Source organism: Tympanuchus pallidicinctus, unplaced genomic scaffold (assembly GCF_026119805.1).
Source record: "Tympanuchus pallidicinctus isolate F22 unplaced genomic scaffold, pur_lepc_1.0 scaffold1, whole genome shotgun sequence".
NCBI classification, from domain to species: Eukaryota; Metazoa; Chordata; class Aves; order Galliformes; family Phasianidae; genus Tympanuchus; species Tympanuchus pallidicinctus.
Genome location: NW_026294618.1, coordinates 30,865,836 through 30,882,110, shown reverse-complemented (window position 1 = coordinate 30,882,110; position 16,275 = coordinate 30,865,836). Strand labels below are relative to the sequence as shown.

General features: G+C 39.4%; 1 long non-coding RNA gene across 1 annotated transcript; it reads left to right on the top strand.

Moving 5' to 3' along the window:
• The first annotated feature begins 15,117 nt into the window (after positions 1 to 15,117).
• Positions 15,118 to 15,954, top strand: LOC128086178 (uncharacterized). Its single transcript, XR_008209275.1, has 4 exons — positions 15,118 to 15,205; positions 15,492 to 15,561; positions 15,677 to 15,790; positions 15,878 to 15,954. It is a non-coding gene; the product is annotated as an uncharacterized LOC128086178 (long non-coding RNA).
• Positions 15,955 to 16,275: the final 321 nt, after the last annotated feature.

The following is a 16,275-nucleotide window of genomic DNA, read 5'->3' as shown; positions in this document are numbered from 1 at the left end:
AGTATTGCTAACTGTTTAAATTGTTCTTCATCCATGTAAGGATTTGGGGAATAGTTTTACTTTGCTCCAGAATAAAAATTAAATACCCATGGCAGAAGGCAATCTGCAGAAAAAGTCTGGCAATTTAGGTTGCAAGAGGAGATTTCTGAGTAACAGTCAGTGCTGCCAAGCTCTTGACAGTGACAAGTGAAAACAGTCAGAAATCACTGCTTCATTGCAGGAAATGGACAAAGTTGTTTGGTTTCTCATATATCACTGTACATGGCAGAAAATTCAAACTTCTCAAATCCTGTCGGGTGGTCAACAGATATCAACATTCTGGTTTTGATTGCTCAGCTCTGAAGATATTTATTGATTAGTCATTAAATGAGTTGGGAGTTACTCTTAACTCTGATACCAAGGAGATAAGAACATCAGAAGACCCCAAGAAATACTGGATAGCTTATGGAGGAGACATGTAATCTGGGGGCATTAAAATAATACAAGACAAAAAGTAGTTGGATTCCTGCATATGACTAAGGATCTTGAAAGTGGGATTAATCATAGAATCACAGAATGGCCCAGGTCGGAAGGGACCTCAAGGATCAAGAATCTCCAACCCCCCTGCCACATGCAGGGCCACCAACCTCCCCATTTAATACCACACCAGGCTGCCCAGGGCCCCATCCAATCCGGCCTTGAACACCTCCAGGGACGGGGCATCCACAACCTCTCTGGGCAGCCTGTTCCAGCACCTCACCACTCTCTCTGTAAAGAACTTCCCCCTGACATCCAACCTAAATCTTCCCTCCATCAACTTAAAACCATTTCCCCTTGTCCTGAAGTTCTCAACTCTTTCAAAGAGTTGATTCCCCTCCTGTTTGTAGGCTCCCTTTAGGTTTTGAAAGACAGCAATGAGGTTAAAAGCTCTATCTACATCGTGTGACTTCTGCCTTAAGTCTTCTGGGCAGCAGAAATCAGAAGTTTTTGAGAAGCTTTTCCTCGTATTTTTGCAGTGTTTTCTTGTGTGCTACCTATATGTTTGCATAGGAGTACTATAAAGATAATATCTTTCAGATATTATCGTACTCCTCAGTCTAACAAGTATCTGGATTCTTAGGACAGCCCAAATAAGAGTAACAAAAATAGAATCCCTTCACCAGAACAGGGTGCAGCTCTCTCCTTCAACATGTGAGATCAGTAGCATTATGGATAACATGGACGCTTTTTTCAGGAAGAGAGTCCAATTTTAAAAGTATAAAAATTCAATATGCAGAAATCCTGAACATAGCAATAATTACGTTTCCATTTTCTTTAGTTCAAAAATGATTCATTTTCCTGATACTTCTCTATCTGTTATAATTAACTGTCAATGAAAGCTGTGGCAGTGGTAATTATAATGCTACATATATTTCTATTACGAAAATTGGATGAATAATTTTATATGACATGTCACGTGGTAATCACAAGAAAGTGCTTACTTTTTACACTGGAGATATTAGTCATCTTTCTGAACTACGTACTGTCACCTACAATGAGGATACTTGCAATTAAATATAAAGATTGCTTAAAGACTGCATAAAATAAATAAACAGGTATATGATCAACAGGAGATTTTTGCTAGCATCAAATAAATAAAATCAGCACAGAATGTACATTTTTAAAAATTGTAAGGCACTCGAATATTAGCATATGAATTATATTGGAGGATAAAATCTGAGAAGGAATTACTGAGCAGTGAAAGTATATCATCACGATTTCTCTCTAAAATGAAGTTTTAAATAGCTGATAGTTGCAAAATTAAGTGAAGCCACATTAAGCATAACACTGTGTTTTTCCATCTGAATACTGTCTGAAAAGCTTAGCAACATGTATTTAAAATCCACCATGCATACTGTTATCCAAGACTCCAGCAGCTGGCCTACCCTGCAGTTCTCATTGCCCTAATGGCAGGTGGCTGACCCTCAACAAACTGCGTGCAGCTCAGGACTGCAGATTGAACTGAGCACCAAACCACCTGACATTTTACTGTCGAGCTGATGATTGCAGTACCTGTATTTGTCGTTATAGCTCAGAGCGACTTTGGGAACCATGAAATTAAACAGATATTGCCCACACAAATTCACTGTAACTACAAGCTTAGGTGGCCAGTTAATTATAGTTGATTACATCGTTCAAAAAGCAGTGCGGGGCTGCACTAAATTTCAGTTGAGAGCAGAGCTCTGCAAAAGACAGTCCATCATCCATGTAATGCAAACTATATATTTAAACATCTTTACTTTGAATAGAAATCGAAACAAACAGGTCTTTTACCAACTACCTTATAAAATTACCCTTCATTTCTTTTGAAGAAAACACTCCATTTTGCAAATGAATCTTTAATAAATAAGAAGCTTTCTCAAATAGATCGTAAAATAAATATTGTAGTATTGTAGTATAAATATATAGTATCTCAGATTGAAAATCAGTATTCACTTTTTTTGAGTCTGTGAGCACCAGGAAAGAGTCACAGGAGGAGCATTAATTTAATCCCCAGATTGACATACTGGTTGTATTTGAGAAAAGAAAGAAAACAAAACAATTACCTAGTAAGATCTTTGGTACTCTTTCAGTTTGAGTCTTGAAAAGTCTACAGGTATGCTGCTCTTGAAAACCTGGCTATAGGGAGAGGCACTTTACCCTGCGTAATTTTTCAATGGATTAAAATGCACGGCTTCTGAAATTATCCATTTAATGATTCAGAGAAGTGAAAATCCAGTGTTCCCTGACTTGAGAAATCATTATGTTATTCATGAAAATATTTAAGCTGTATGGTTTGTGGCTATCATTTTAATTTCCATCTCATTAAAAACAAAGATACAAGTAAGAATAAAACACAGGTTGCACCTCTGAACACTAATTCATACTCACTCAGTACTTGCAGAGAGGCATAAATACAAGGACTACATATGTAGGGTAGATATTATGTTAAAAAGTCAACACAATAAGAATGATATTTGGAACATTTTTGTTATGAAGGTATCTTTAACTACTTTAAAAGCCACAGATTTTCCTCTTCCTAATCCTCTGTCACAGCAGACAGCAACCAAAAACATGTTGCCATTTATCAGTCCACCCATAAAGAGAAAGCCATTCTATGGCAGATGGCAATATATAGCATGAGAGAGAAATACTCAGCACATCTTAATGCCTGAGCATGGTTTTCTGTATTACACACAGATGGTTACACTTTAATGCTAATGTTCACATTTCCCATTAGGACATTTTCAGAATTATATTATTTTCTGCTACTAAAAAGAATAAAGTAACCTCCATTGCAGACAAATATTTTGACATAATCTAAGGCATTGTAGGAGATTTCTAAGAGCCATGTATAATTCTTACCTTTTACTTGGATGTCTGAAAGTATATAGGGACCATAGAAGCTGGCTATGTAGCTAGTACAGATCACTACAACCACACAACTTAAATTTATCCTTTGTTCTTGCTGTACTCTCTATAGGTCTTTTACATCAATAGCTTCCAGTGCTGTAGCCCTAGCATGAAGCTGTCCTGAAATGAATGAATGTACTGATACTCGTGCATCTTGGGTACAGAAACTGCATTTTATTTTAAAAAGAGCACTTAAACTTCACATCCAATCTCTATAGCAAAACAAATTGGTTTTGCATGAGATTACTCTTCAAAATTGGGTGTTATGCTGAAATATAATAGAGCAATAAGTATGACCTTTGTAGCATATTGAAATTTATTTCACAAAAAACCCACCCAGCAGCAGATGGCATTTGGATATAAACAAATTTTGAAGTGAAACGCTTTTTCTTACTCTGATACACTTAGTATATGTAAAACAATTTTCCTGAGGCAGCACAGAGTAGTTCCGAACAATTTGATATTTCTGAAACTTCCAAGTGATAAGCTTCAAATGGCTCTCTCATGAATAAGAGGCAGAGTCTTCACGGAAACCTTGCAGACATGCTGTGCCAGATGGGGAGCAGCTTGAAGCTTGAACAAGCAATGGCTGGATGCTCTCACAAAGAGGAATGCTGAAGGCTTGTGGATTCTGACACTGGGAAAAATGCTTCTTCTCTGCCCTCAAATTTTATTTTGTGAGGTTCTTTAATAGCCAAAGAAGGGAATAAAGCTCAGCTGAGAGAAGCTTGAGAAACCAGCTGAATCTGAACTGGAAGTCATAATGAAGAGGAAGCAACTAGTGACAGTGGTTGCAGCGTGTCTTGTCACTGGAGGTTTGCTGCTTGCTGGAGGACAGGATCTGACATGTTATGGAAACTGCCAAGGCTTGTCCAGCCCTTTTTTCCTATGTCACTCATCAGTGTAGGTGCCAATGACCCTGCCAAGTAGCACATGGATCAAATCAAGACTGCCTACAGAAATCTGAGGGGGAAAAAGCTCTGACAGCTGATGTCCTTCGGGCCAAAAGGAAAGTCTGTCAGAAATGGATGCATGTTGCAAATTAGCAGGTAGCAGCATACTTGGTGCTGTAGAAATGCCTTGCCTTTTGTGACCACATGTGTGTTTTTTGTGATTTTTATTTATTTATCTATTTATTAATTGTAGAACTTGTGGATGAGATCCCATGGAAAGTATCCTCTGAATCTCAAAGGGACTCAGGAAAGCCATCTGTTTTGGGTACATCCTTCACCAAATCGCAGAATCACAGAATCACAGAATCACCCGGGTTGGAAGGGACCTCAAGGATCATGTAGTTCCAACCCCCCTGCCTAGCAGGGACACCAAACATCCACATTTAGACCAGGTTGCCCAGGACCCCGTCCAACCTGGCCTTGAACACGTCCAAGGACGGGGCATCCACAACCTCCCTGGGCAGCCCGTTCCAGGGCCTAACCACTCTCCTTGTAAAGAACTTCCCCCTAACATCCAACCTAAATCTTCCCTCCTTCAACTTGGATCCATTTCCCCTAGTCCTGCTGTTGTCAGCCCTTTTGAAGAGTTTACTCCCTTCTTGGGTGTAGGTTCCCTTCAGGTATTGATAGGCTGCAATGAGGTCACCCCGCAGCCTTCTCTTCTCCAGGCTGAACAAGCCCAACTCCCTCAGCCTGTCCTTAAAGTCCAAGAATAGACTATCTTGATGCTCAGGAAACTGAGTAGTCATATTAGGAGACCAAGAAACTAAAGAAAGAAATGGTGTCAGTTTCCCAATATGAAAAGGAAAAGGAGTAGGAAAAGAAAGACCATAAAAGTGAGTTGGATATTGCCTAGACATTAAAGGATGGTATCCGGGAAAACTAGGAGGGGCAGAAAAAGTGTCTACTGCTCCCTGAATAGTAAAAGAATAAAGAAAATACCGAACTGCTGTTGAAGTGGATGAGTGACCTAGTGACAGCAAATTCAAGATAAGGCTCAGGTATTCAATACCTCCTTTATCTCAGTCTTCAGCAACAAGTTATCCCAGGCTTTTGTGCTTAGGAACAGGGTTCATAGAAAAGAATGTTTTGATTAAAAAAAAATATGAATCGTGCCTGATCAATGTAATTGCCTTCTACGATAAGATGACAGAATCTAGGGATGAAAAAAAGACAACTGATGCTGATATTTGACTTTTGCAAGCATTTTGACAAAGTATTCTACAATATTCTTGTATTCGAATCAGAACATTATACTCTGGATAGGTAGGTAAAAGAAAAAAAAGGACAGAATAGTAGCACTTTCAGAGAGGTGGTTAATGGACTGTACTTCACCTGGACTTCTGTGACAAACAAAATACCGTGGAGTAATCTACCTTGAATTATCTGGGATCCTCAGCATAAGAAAGACAATGATAAAACAGAGCAAGTTCAGCAAAGCCACCAGGATTTGTCAGGTCTGGAGCTCACGCCCCGTAAGGAGAGGCTGAGGCAGCCTGGGAAAGACATAGTGTCAGCAGGACCTAAATGCAGCACCCCAACCCCATGAAGTTTATCAAGTAGTTGGAGCAAGACTTCACAATGGCTGCATGTTAGGAGGTGGAAAGATATTAGGTATAGAATAAAGGCAGGAAAGCAGATAAAAAAGAAAAAAAGAAATCACTATGGGAAAAAAGAACCATTGAAAATTGTTGCCCAGAGCAATTTTGAAATTTCTGTCTTTGGGTATGTTCAAGATCTGACAAGATAAAGTCCTAAGCATCCCGGTCTAAGTAACCAATACAACGCTGATCTTTGAGCAGGAGTTTGGAGAAGAAACTTTTTAAGGTCCCTTCCAGTCTGCATGCATCTATGAAATCAATGGAAATATACTGCTGAAATACAACAAATATGTTATAAAATCTTGCTTGTCTTAAAAATGTTCAATATGATATTATTGTACATATCAGCAGACAAACTTTTACAGGCTGACTTGCTGAACCTGAGGACAGATAATTCTTTGTGTCAAAATAGGATCTACAAAAAGTATATTTCTCTGAGTACATACAGACTAGGGGGGAGAAGAGAAATAGAAAACTAGCTTTTAGAGACAAAAGGACATGAAAATGAAGGATAGGGCATCTAGCCATGGATGATTAGAGAATGAATAGGGAAATATAACATGATCTAACGGCTGCTGGCAGGTTAATAGTGCACACTGGTCCAAATCACCCTTTTGTTGACTGAGGGATATATCTAGATTGTCGTCGTAAAAAAAAAATAAAAAAATCAAAGGAGCAGTGAAATTAGTTACACATCAGAAAACTATCTAGCTGAAAAATAACATTTACAGCAAAATACTCCAAATTGTCAAGAAAACTCCTACACTCTGCTTTCTCCGAAGACACTCAAAGTTTTGACATTGCTCTCAATGGGCAAAACCTTCATTATAAAGAAATATGCCATGATGTTGGGAAGATATGTTCTATTTTCCAGCTAGTCATCTAATTGACTGGTGAAACAGAGGACTGTCATCAAATACTTTTCAAAGAGGAATTACTATAAGACGCTTCCTTTTTCACATTTCATACATTTTGGAAATCTTCCCAAGAGTAAATGTAGGCTTTGGTGAGGGCTTCATGTTTTCTTTTTGCCTGTTAATTCATTCCAATCTGTATGGTATATTAGTAGGGAAATAATTGATGCAATTGTGACAAGTACAACGGAGATCACTTACTTATTCTTATCAAAGACTGAATGTGCATTACGTCCTATAATAATATCTCCAAAAGAGGGTATGAGAAAGTATGTGGTGCATTTGATACTGCTGTTACACAGAAAAAGAGTAAAAAAGCAGAGTTGCTAGTGATGTTCTCTGATAAGCTGACAAGTGACAGCTTTGTCCAAATTTAGAAATGACACTATATTCTACAAATAATTGTAAGGAAAATGTCAATATCATACTTATGTTAATCAGTTCTTCTTTCATTCATCTCCCAAAGATGGCAGGAAAAGAATAGGCTCTTCCTCTAGTTTGAATTATCATACTTTGAAGATTAGTATGCACCCAGCTCCATCTTTTGATATTTACATTCAGAAGATCATTGCATCTATGTCTGTGACGGAGCAGTAGGGAGACTTGTAAATCTTACATATTCCTGGATTCAGAGTCTTCCTCTTGTCAAGAACGCCGAGTTTTACAAGATATTTTAAAGGCATGCCAAGTAAATCAAGTAACTACTGGTTTTAATTAGCATTCCTGCAAGCTGTAATGATCCTTACCTGAAGCTGAGTGACATCAAAGAGATACGAAATTCATTCTTGCCTTTGATGTTTTTTACACATAAAACACTTTTCCTCTCATCCATGTAGGCTTTTATTCCCATTTCATTAAGCAATTGAAGGACACCAATGGGATCTACTCCTTGGCAAAATGTATCAAAATAATCATGAACTGAATTATTATTAAGAAGAATATTTTAATATCATAAATAATAATATTTTCCACAGGGTTTCAGTTGATTAATTCTCACATAGTCTATCATGAAGAAAACATTAAGTTCATTGTATTTGCATTCAAAATGATATACATTTAAATTCACACCAGGACTTAAATATACACAGCTATTTTCCTATATTTTTTGAGGACATAACCTGAACATATATATTTGGTGGCTCTGAAGAGAAAATGCAGTTTAAAGATATCATAAAATCTCTGCAAGTGAAATTTTTAATACTATGTGCTTTAAAAAGTGTTTGATACCTCAATACCCATATATTTGAAAAGCACAAATGGGATTTTTTAATCTATATTGTAGCATAACTGATATGTTGCATAACCAATAAAGAAGCACATGAAATATCCACTCAGCCATGTAAACATAAAGTTAAATAACAAAGGCAGCTCACTGAAAATGAGTTTGTCAGTTGAAGAAAAAAGAAAGTAAAAGAAAGTAAGGATGGGGTTACTTCTAAGCACCACTTTGATAAAGTTTACTGAGATTTTCAAGGAAAAATAATCAAAGACTCCAGACTGTGGACAATGGGACTGCTTTTTCTATCTTAAGATGGATGACTGCCTACTTCAAAAATGGAAAAAGTAGTAAAACACACTTCTTCCAGTCTACTCCTGCACCATAAGAGTCTTTTCGGTAGAGCAGGCTTTTAAAAACTGTCCGCTAACTGACTGTTTTTTTTTTTCCTATCACTCTCAGATCTGAAGTCTCAATGGGTGAAATCTCCTATTTCACCTGCATTTGACAAGGTTGGGCAGATCTTGTCCAGATACTACAGTTCTTGCTCAAGACCTGACAACAGACCTCCAGATTGGAAGAGTGCAGACTTCAGAGCTCTGCAAACCCATGGCAGTGAGCAGAGGAAGAGGGAGTGGGAGGAGCAGAGGGGACAAGGGAATGAATAGTTAGAAAAGGGTAATAAGGGGCGGGTCACACCTAAAATGGAGTCAGTCAGTGCAGCTGTCTGTCCTAACCCTGTGCCTCGTCACTGCAGTCTGTGAATATCTTTTCTGTGTACAGGTGTGTGAAACTGGTGCCAGCTGATGGAGTCAGCTGGGGATGTTGGCCTGCAGACCGTGGTGCCAGCTACTGGAGTGAGTGGGATCTTGCCAGGCAAGCAGAGAACCAGTGATTGTACTCAAGGAACATGTGGATGTGCATGTGCTTGTGATCCTAGTGTGTGTGTGTGTGTGTGTGTGTGCCTGCAGCAGTGAATGTCTGTCTCTGCCAGCTGGAGAAGAAAAGGGGACTCATCAGTCTGTGCCTGTATTTATCTGAGTCCTGTGCGTAAGAGCTGCTGGAGCCTGGGGCAGATCCAGTGACCAGTAGTGTCACTGCCCCATCTGTGTTTCTCTCTGTGTGTGCGTGTGTCTTAGATACACGCTCAGCTTTAAATAATCTTTTTTCTTCAACTGACAAACTAGTTGAACCTGCAAAAGGAAAAGCATCCAGCACTTGCCCAGTCACAGTCTGATGCCCCTGGAAGGGCCCAAGCAGCCCTGTGCTGCAGTGCTCTTCGTTCCCAGCCTCACTTAACTCCTTTGTCTAAAACGATTTGTTAGTTCACTCTCTGTAAGCATGTATTGCTTATATATATTGCATGTATTTTACTTATGGAAAAATTGCTAGTAAATAGAAAAACTCTTGCCTATTACTCTAAATTCTTTTAGACTTACTGGTACAAAATGCTATTCATTAAGATTCATCTAGATAATTATTTAGCAACATGCTTTTTTTTTTTTTTTTTTTTTTTTTTTGCAGACAAGCTGTACACTTTAAGATTATTTAAAATATTAATCTAATGATAAATGAAAACATCTTAGTGTCTAGATATTTATAATCTCTTCATTATTTAATGGATATTTTACAGGAATTACCTTGAAACTCAATGGGCTTGACCTTGCTTTCATAGAAATCAATTGAAAATCTCTCGCAGAGTTCAATGGATTTTGACTGACTTCACTGTGTAATGTTGCTGATGTCTGCTTTTGCTATGTGAATTATCCCTGACACGAAGCACATAGATTCCCACTTACAAAGGTAATTTTAAAAAAAGGAAAAAAAAAAAAAAGCTGATGACAGTAAAATAAAAAAAAAAAGGAAAGAAAGAAAACTGAACATTTTATCTTTCCCATGAGCTTTTTTTTGCTGGTCTATTAATATTTATATGGAATATTTAATAAGATGCAACACATATGCCATCAAAAAGGTAACGGGATTAATTAATTTTCATGGATGATGTGTATTTATGCAAACACATTAATGAACTCTGTGCAATATAGAAAGTACACCTCAAGGTATAGCTTAATATAATAGCTTGCCACAAGATATTTAGGTATTTTCCTCATGAATAAAATTAATTCAGAGTCTCACTGAAATTACACAACCTATGGATACATTTACATTTGGAATTGTTAATTTTTTTCTTCACCATTATCTGCAGCTGATTGAGGAGGAGAATAATAAATAGTGTATTTAAGTGAAACAGAATCACAGAATGGCTTGGGTTGGAAGGGATTTCAAGGATCATGAAGCTCAGGATACCATCTATACATGAACCTACTTAGAAGTTTGGTTCTTTATGTCTACAAGTCAGCGATGAACAATGTGCAGAAATAACATGTTAACAGAGAATATTCACATATAAGGCACTAATCCAGAACACAGTTAGCTGGTGCAAAGTTGGACATACCCTTTGCATGGACAGGTCAATTATTCTTCAAAACCTCCAAGTTCTTATTTCTTTGTGATAGTCATTTAGACAATATCATTAAGTTACAAACACTGTTTTACAAAGGGTCCTTGGGAAATGTAGACAACTCAGACAGAACTCTGAGTATCCTTAGAAAATTTCAGTGTACCACGAATATCTACAGTATGATATCAAGATGTCTATATTATTTTCTCTGTGTTTTACTGTATTTGGGCAAACCATGATTACTGCCTTGCTTTGGCTGAAATCTTGTCTGTCAATTGCATTTCAGGAGCTTGATTCCCAGACCATAGAAAATCATTGCAATTTAGAGGTATTCTATTATTTCTGAAGAAAAAAAGGACACTGAAAAAGAATAATGGCAAGTTACTTTGTTGTGTTCTTTTTCTTTTTAGAGGATCCAAAGTTAAATTTTATATTGCTGGACATAGGTGGAAAAAAAACTGTGAAATGCAAAATAATACATCCTATGAAAACCCAGTGTTAGATATACAGTTGGACACAAAAGCTGTCTCTAGAAAAGCAAACATTTAATTGATAACCTATAGCAGGCTAGTTATATATGTCAAGGTATGCCAGACTTGAATTATTCATTTGTTCAAGACAGCAGACTGTGGATGTGCTTTGTGTGTGGAGTTTTCTAAATAAGGTCGTAATGAAACAATAATGATTCTCATCAAACAATTCTGAAAAAAAAATCCAGCTGAATCCAATCCAAACATCCCATATTGACAAGTACACTCATTTGAAGCATTTGCAGTCATGTTGCATTTTGGTAGTTCCCTATTGATCCTGCTTGTCTATGCAATATAAATACAAAGGATATTGGAATATGCACAGAAATAAGCAAAAGGCATAAGCAATTATAGCCATCTCTTAATTTTTTAACTAGGCCAGCTGGTGTGGTCAGTCCATCTCTATACCATTTAACTATTCTTATCTCCAAAATGGTGTGTGTAAATACTTGCTCATAACTCTGTAATGCTGTCCTATTTAATGCTTTGGTTTGAAACAGCCATGCTGGGCTCTATGCAAATGCATAATGAGACAAGTTGCATGGAAATTTCCGTATTTAAACAAAGTTAAGATTTAACAAAAATATAAAGCAAAAGAATTAAGGCAAAATCTGCCTTTTCTAAGGCACATGATACAAATAACTTCAATTTCACTATATTCATATAAAATTCTCACTGGTATCACTGGTGAATCTTTCCAACAAGAATACAATGCTTTCACAATGACACTTTATTGCTTTAATCCTCAAAAAATATAACTTTAAATACTGAAACAGTGAGGCCAAGCATTACATATAAAATTGGAGCATTCTCAAGATATGTTGTCAGGTAGTTACATCAGTGAGTAATAGAATAGCAGCCAGTTTATGATGTATTGCACTAATTCAGCTTTCTGATGATGGATTAGAGTAATACATAATCCAAAAAGAGGCATTTTGAAGACAAATTACTCAGGAGATGGATGAGGGTGGGCGTAAAGGGTCCGGGAGAGTCAATAAATAGTAATTATAAAACTTAATGGAATCTTTGAGGAGTACTTCTGCTGAACGTTAAGTGGACTGTAAACAAATGGGCTGGTAAATTGCTCATCAGCCACTCAAATTCTTCAGTGAAATGGTTTTTGAAGGTCTAGGCTTCAGTTACTTTAATACTGTTTCTCTAGAAATTGCACCAAAAGTCCTTAAGAGAATTGATCTCAAAACTAGCTGAAATGATGAGCATGGAAATTTCTTGTTTTATACATTCAGTTGTACCCCTTTTTTACATCACCAGAGATGAGTAACAGCAATCTTTTGTTACTTTGCTGTTTCTTTTCACTCATTGCACTGCTCCCCTTTTTGTAGGCACAGCAGCCAGGATTTTGTAGCACTGGATACTACTTCTTGCTCTGTCAGTAGCTAGCTTCATGGCTGCACTCAAATTCTCCGTTGTTTCCACTGTTGTAAGCACTGAAAATACTTTTCTGTCCTTTGTTAGGTCTGTTCTTGAAGGGATGTAGTACATATAAAGAGACATACAGTAGTTTCACATGTTTATGATAATGATTTTAATCTATAGCCTTGTTTAACAAAATCAATAAATACTTGATGTTTAAAATGAGGAGCTGTGAAGAACACTCTGCTAAGTATTACATCCAATAAGAACTGCAGAGTGAACAGATCTCATACTGTTAGGAGAACACAAGCTAATGATAAGTGATAATGAAATAATACTAACACCATTTTGCATGCTGACTTCTTAACATTGTTGATTATGTGGAATCATCTGCACAGCAGTCATTGCTAAAATAAATCAGTATATAATGCCCCAGACATTTCAGCCACCTACAGTTACACCAAGGCATGAGGAAGAATGAAAATCTTTGTGGGGAAAAACCCAACTAAAAATCAAGAGGGAAAGGAAGCTATAAGATCAAGGAATTATTATTTCTGGATCATAGAATCGTAGAATGGTTTGGGTTGGAAGGGACCTTGAAGATCAGCTAGAGATGCATCCTTGTTCCATTTGGGGAATGAATGTCAAGTTATTTATGTAACATTGTGCTTCAGAGGAAGTATGTGTGGGAGGTGGGTCAATCAGTGCTGGTTCTGTGGCAAGGTGTTTATAACCGAACAATACAGATTGTTAGGGGAAAGTTATATGGTATTAAGGGTGTTTATGGAAACTGAAAAACTGTATGGTTTGATCTGTGGGTTTTGAAGGGAATGCAACAAACTGTTTTGATGGTATGAGAAAGTGTAATCACTAATGTTATACGGAAGTAAAATTGAGGGTATGTGGAAGGGTAACTGAGGGTATGAATAGTAGAACAGTGTACAAAGGAAAAAAGGGTTAAAGAGAAAGTGAGTTTATCTGTGCTGGCATGAGAGCAACCCCTCCACACTGTTCCCGTGAGCAGAACTTGGAGTGAGAGTGAGAGCCGGGTCAGAGACTGCTGCTGTAAACAGTGTTACTTGCAAAGGGGGAGGTGGAGAGGATAGGGCACTGGAAGTGAGAATAGTCTTCATCTGCAGGGATCTAGGAAACCCAAAATCCCAGTGTTAGCACTGGAAGCCTCTGAAGAGGAGGAGGTGAAACAGAAATATGATGTTAGTATTTCATGTAATGATGAGAGTTTGGAAAGTGAAAAAGTTTGGGAAAGACACAGGAAGGCAAAGATGAGCAGGGTGTAACAGGGTTGTCAGGACCGAAGAGAGGTGAGCAATAGGAAGAAACAAACAAACAAACAAATTAAAAAACAAACAAACAAAAAAACAAACAAAGCTGATTGATTGTGAAACAGAGATAGTAAGGAAATTGTGAATAACAGCAACTGTTACTATTGCAGCAGTTGTATAGGGCCGTAGGACCCAGAGGTCCCCTCAGAGAGAGGTAGGGGTTGCTGGAAGAGCCCCAGTAGGGCTCCACCCCACTGGAACGAAAGCAGTGTGCAGACTGCAGGGAAATGGGACACTAGTGGAGAAATCCTACCAAACTGAGTGAGAGGGAACTGTCTCTGGTTGCAAAGCTGAAGGATGGGAAGCTGGGAAGTTTATCCTAGCAGAACCACAGGTTAAACTGCAGGTAGGGGAGCAGGATAGAGAGGTTTATTTTTGGTGGATACCAGTGCTTCTTACCACCTGTAGATGATTTTGTAACAGTAGTAGGAGCTACTGCCCAACAAGAAAAGGCTTAGTTTTTGGGATCAATTGAATATAGGCTGAGAAAATAAGTAGGAATACATAAATTCTTGTACATGCCAGGTTACTCTGGCAAGAAATTTAATAAAACTGGAGCTAACGGTCAAACAGTACTAACTGATTCAAACTTGTAAGTCTGGCTTTAACACAAACTGGGAAAAACAAGGTTGTACCTGCAGAAGTTACAGAAATCTTAAATCAGGTATGCTTAGGAGTGTGGGTATCAGGGATACCTGGCAGAGCCAAAAATGCAGCCCTAAATAGAAGTTAAGTTAAAAGCAAGAGTTAGCCCAGTAAAGCAGTGCCCTTTGAGGATATGTGATTTTATGAGGACAAAATAAATAATAGATAATTTTTGGAGTTTGAGTTATTAAATGAGTATGAATCCAAATACAATCCAACTATATGTATCTATCTATACTATATATGTATACATTTGAATGCATACACTCAGTGGTGGCAAATCCATACATTTATTAAGTTAAGGAATGAGTAGTGGAATTTACCTTCTGGATTTGAAGGATGCCATTGTGTTGGGTTGGGTTGTGAGAACAGCTCAATGATTTTTGAGAGCTGGTCAACTCCTGAGTTTGGGAGCAGTTCCTCTGGCTCGTGCACCCATGTCAGGAGATCCAAGACACCTGCAGGGTTGCCAAGGTGAGATGCTGTGCAGGGCTCAGTGTAGACATGGTCTACTGCACTCTCTTGGTGCTGCTGGGAGGGGGGGACAAACAAGAACACCTGTACAGGAGCTTTTCCCAGCAGACAAACCATTGGGAAAAGTTTTTCTGCTCCCAAGTGGCTAGATGTGGCTTCAGCCCTTCCTTCCTCTCCTGGTCTCTTGCAGAGCCTCACTACCTTCCTGGAGGTCTTAGAGGGAGTTCAGTGTGTCATCCCCAGGGACAAGTTTCTGGCCATCACCAGTGCTGTGTTCTACCAGGTAAGGGGAGCCTATCCTTGTGCCCACACAGTTTTCCCCTTGGCTAAGTCTCAGGAGGACTGCAAGTCTCTGAGCCTCTGACGGCTGCTCAGCCCTATCTCCTGCATGCCCAAGGCTGCTGCAGAGCCGTGTGTTTGCCTCCCCCCAGGGATGCTGTGGGGCAGGCTGGGTTTTGTCTGCATGTCCTCTTCCCAAGAGTGCCAAGGAAGAGGAAAGCTGGGCAGCACAGCTTCTTTTCCGTCCTCAGTGCTGTTGTGATTTTCTCAAATGGACCTTGCTCCCACAGCTCTCTGACGACACCAAGCAGCACAGCGAGGCTGATAGCGCAGAGCTGACCCACTGCATCCTGCTGCAGGGTAAGGAGAGGAGTTTTGGCGGTGCTTGGCGGTGCCCTGGCCAAAAGCTGTCTCGCAGACCTCAGGAAGGGGCACGAGTTGCTTGCTAACACAGTGCGGGATTTCCTCCCTGCAGCCCGAATGTGTCCAGAGGAAACCATCCTGTTTCTTCAGTCGCAGCTGGAGAATGAATGGGAGCCTGGATGTGTGGCAGCCCTGGGTCTGCTCGGCGCTCTGGCTCGCTCTGATGGTCAGTACCATGGATCGGGTCTTTTCCAGGGATCCCTTTTGCCATCTGGGTGGTGCCTCCACGCACGCTTCTGTGCTTCTCTTGCAGAGCCCGTTGTTACAGAGAAGCTGCCCCTGGCTGCGGAGGCTGTGCAGCGTCTGTGCAGCGACCTCAGGCTCCGGGTGAGCTGGTTTGGGAATGGAAAGCGCTGTGGGGGTGGGGATGCTGCTGCCAACACGGGCAGGGCTGAGGTGACCAGGGAGGTGCTGGGGCATTAACCACATGGTCGCAATGGCTTCTGTGGGGAGAGCAGGAGAAGTGGAGTGGGAAGTTCCCTGTGCTGCGCATGGAAAGCACACTGCACGCTGGTGCTAAGGCCTGGCCCTCACGTCAGGAGCCAAGGCTTCTCCTCTGCTCTTGTTTTCTCTGCCCCTGCCCAAAGGGCTGTCCCGATGAGCAGGTGGCTTCCCTTTGCCTTCTAACCAGGAAAATCACACACAATTGAC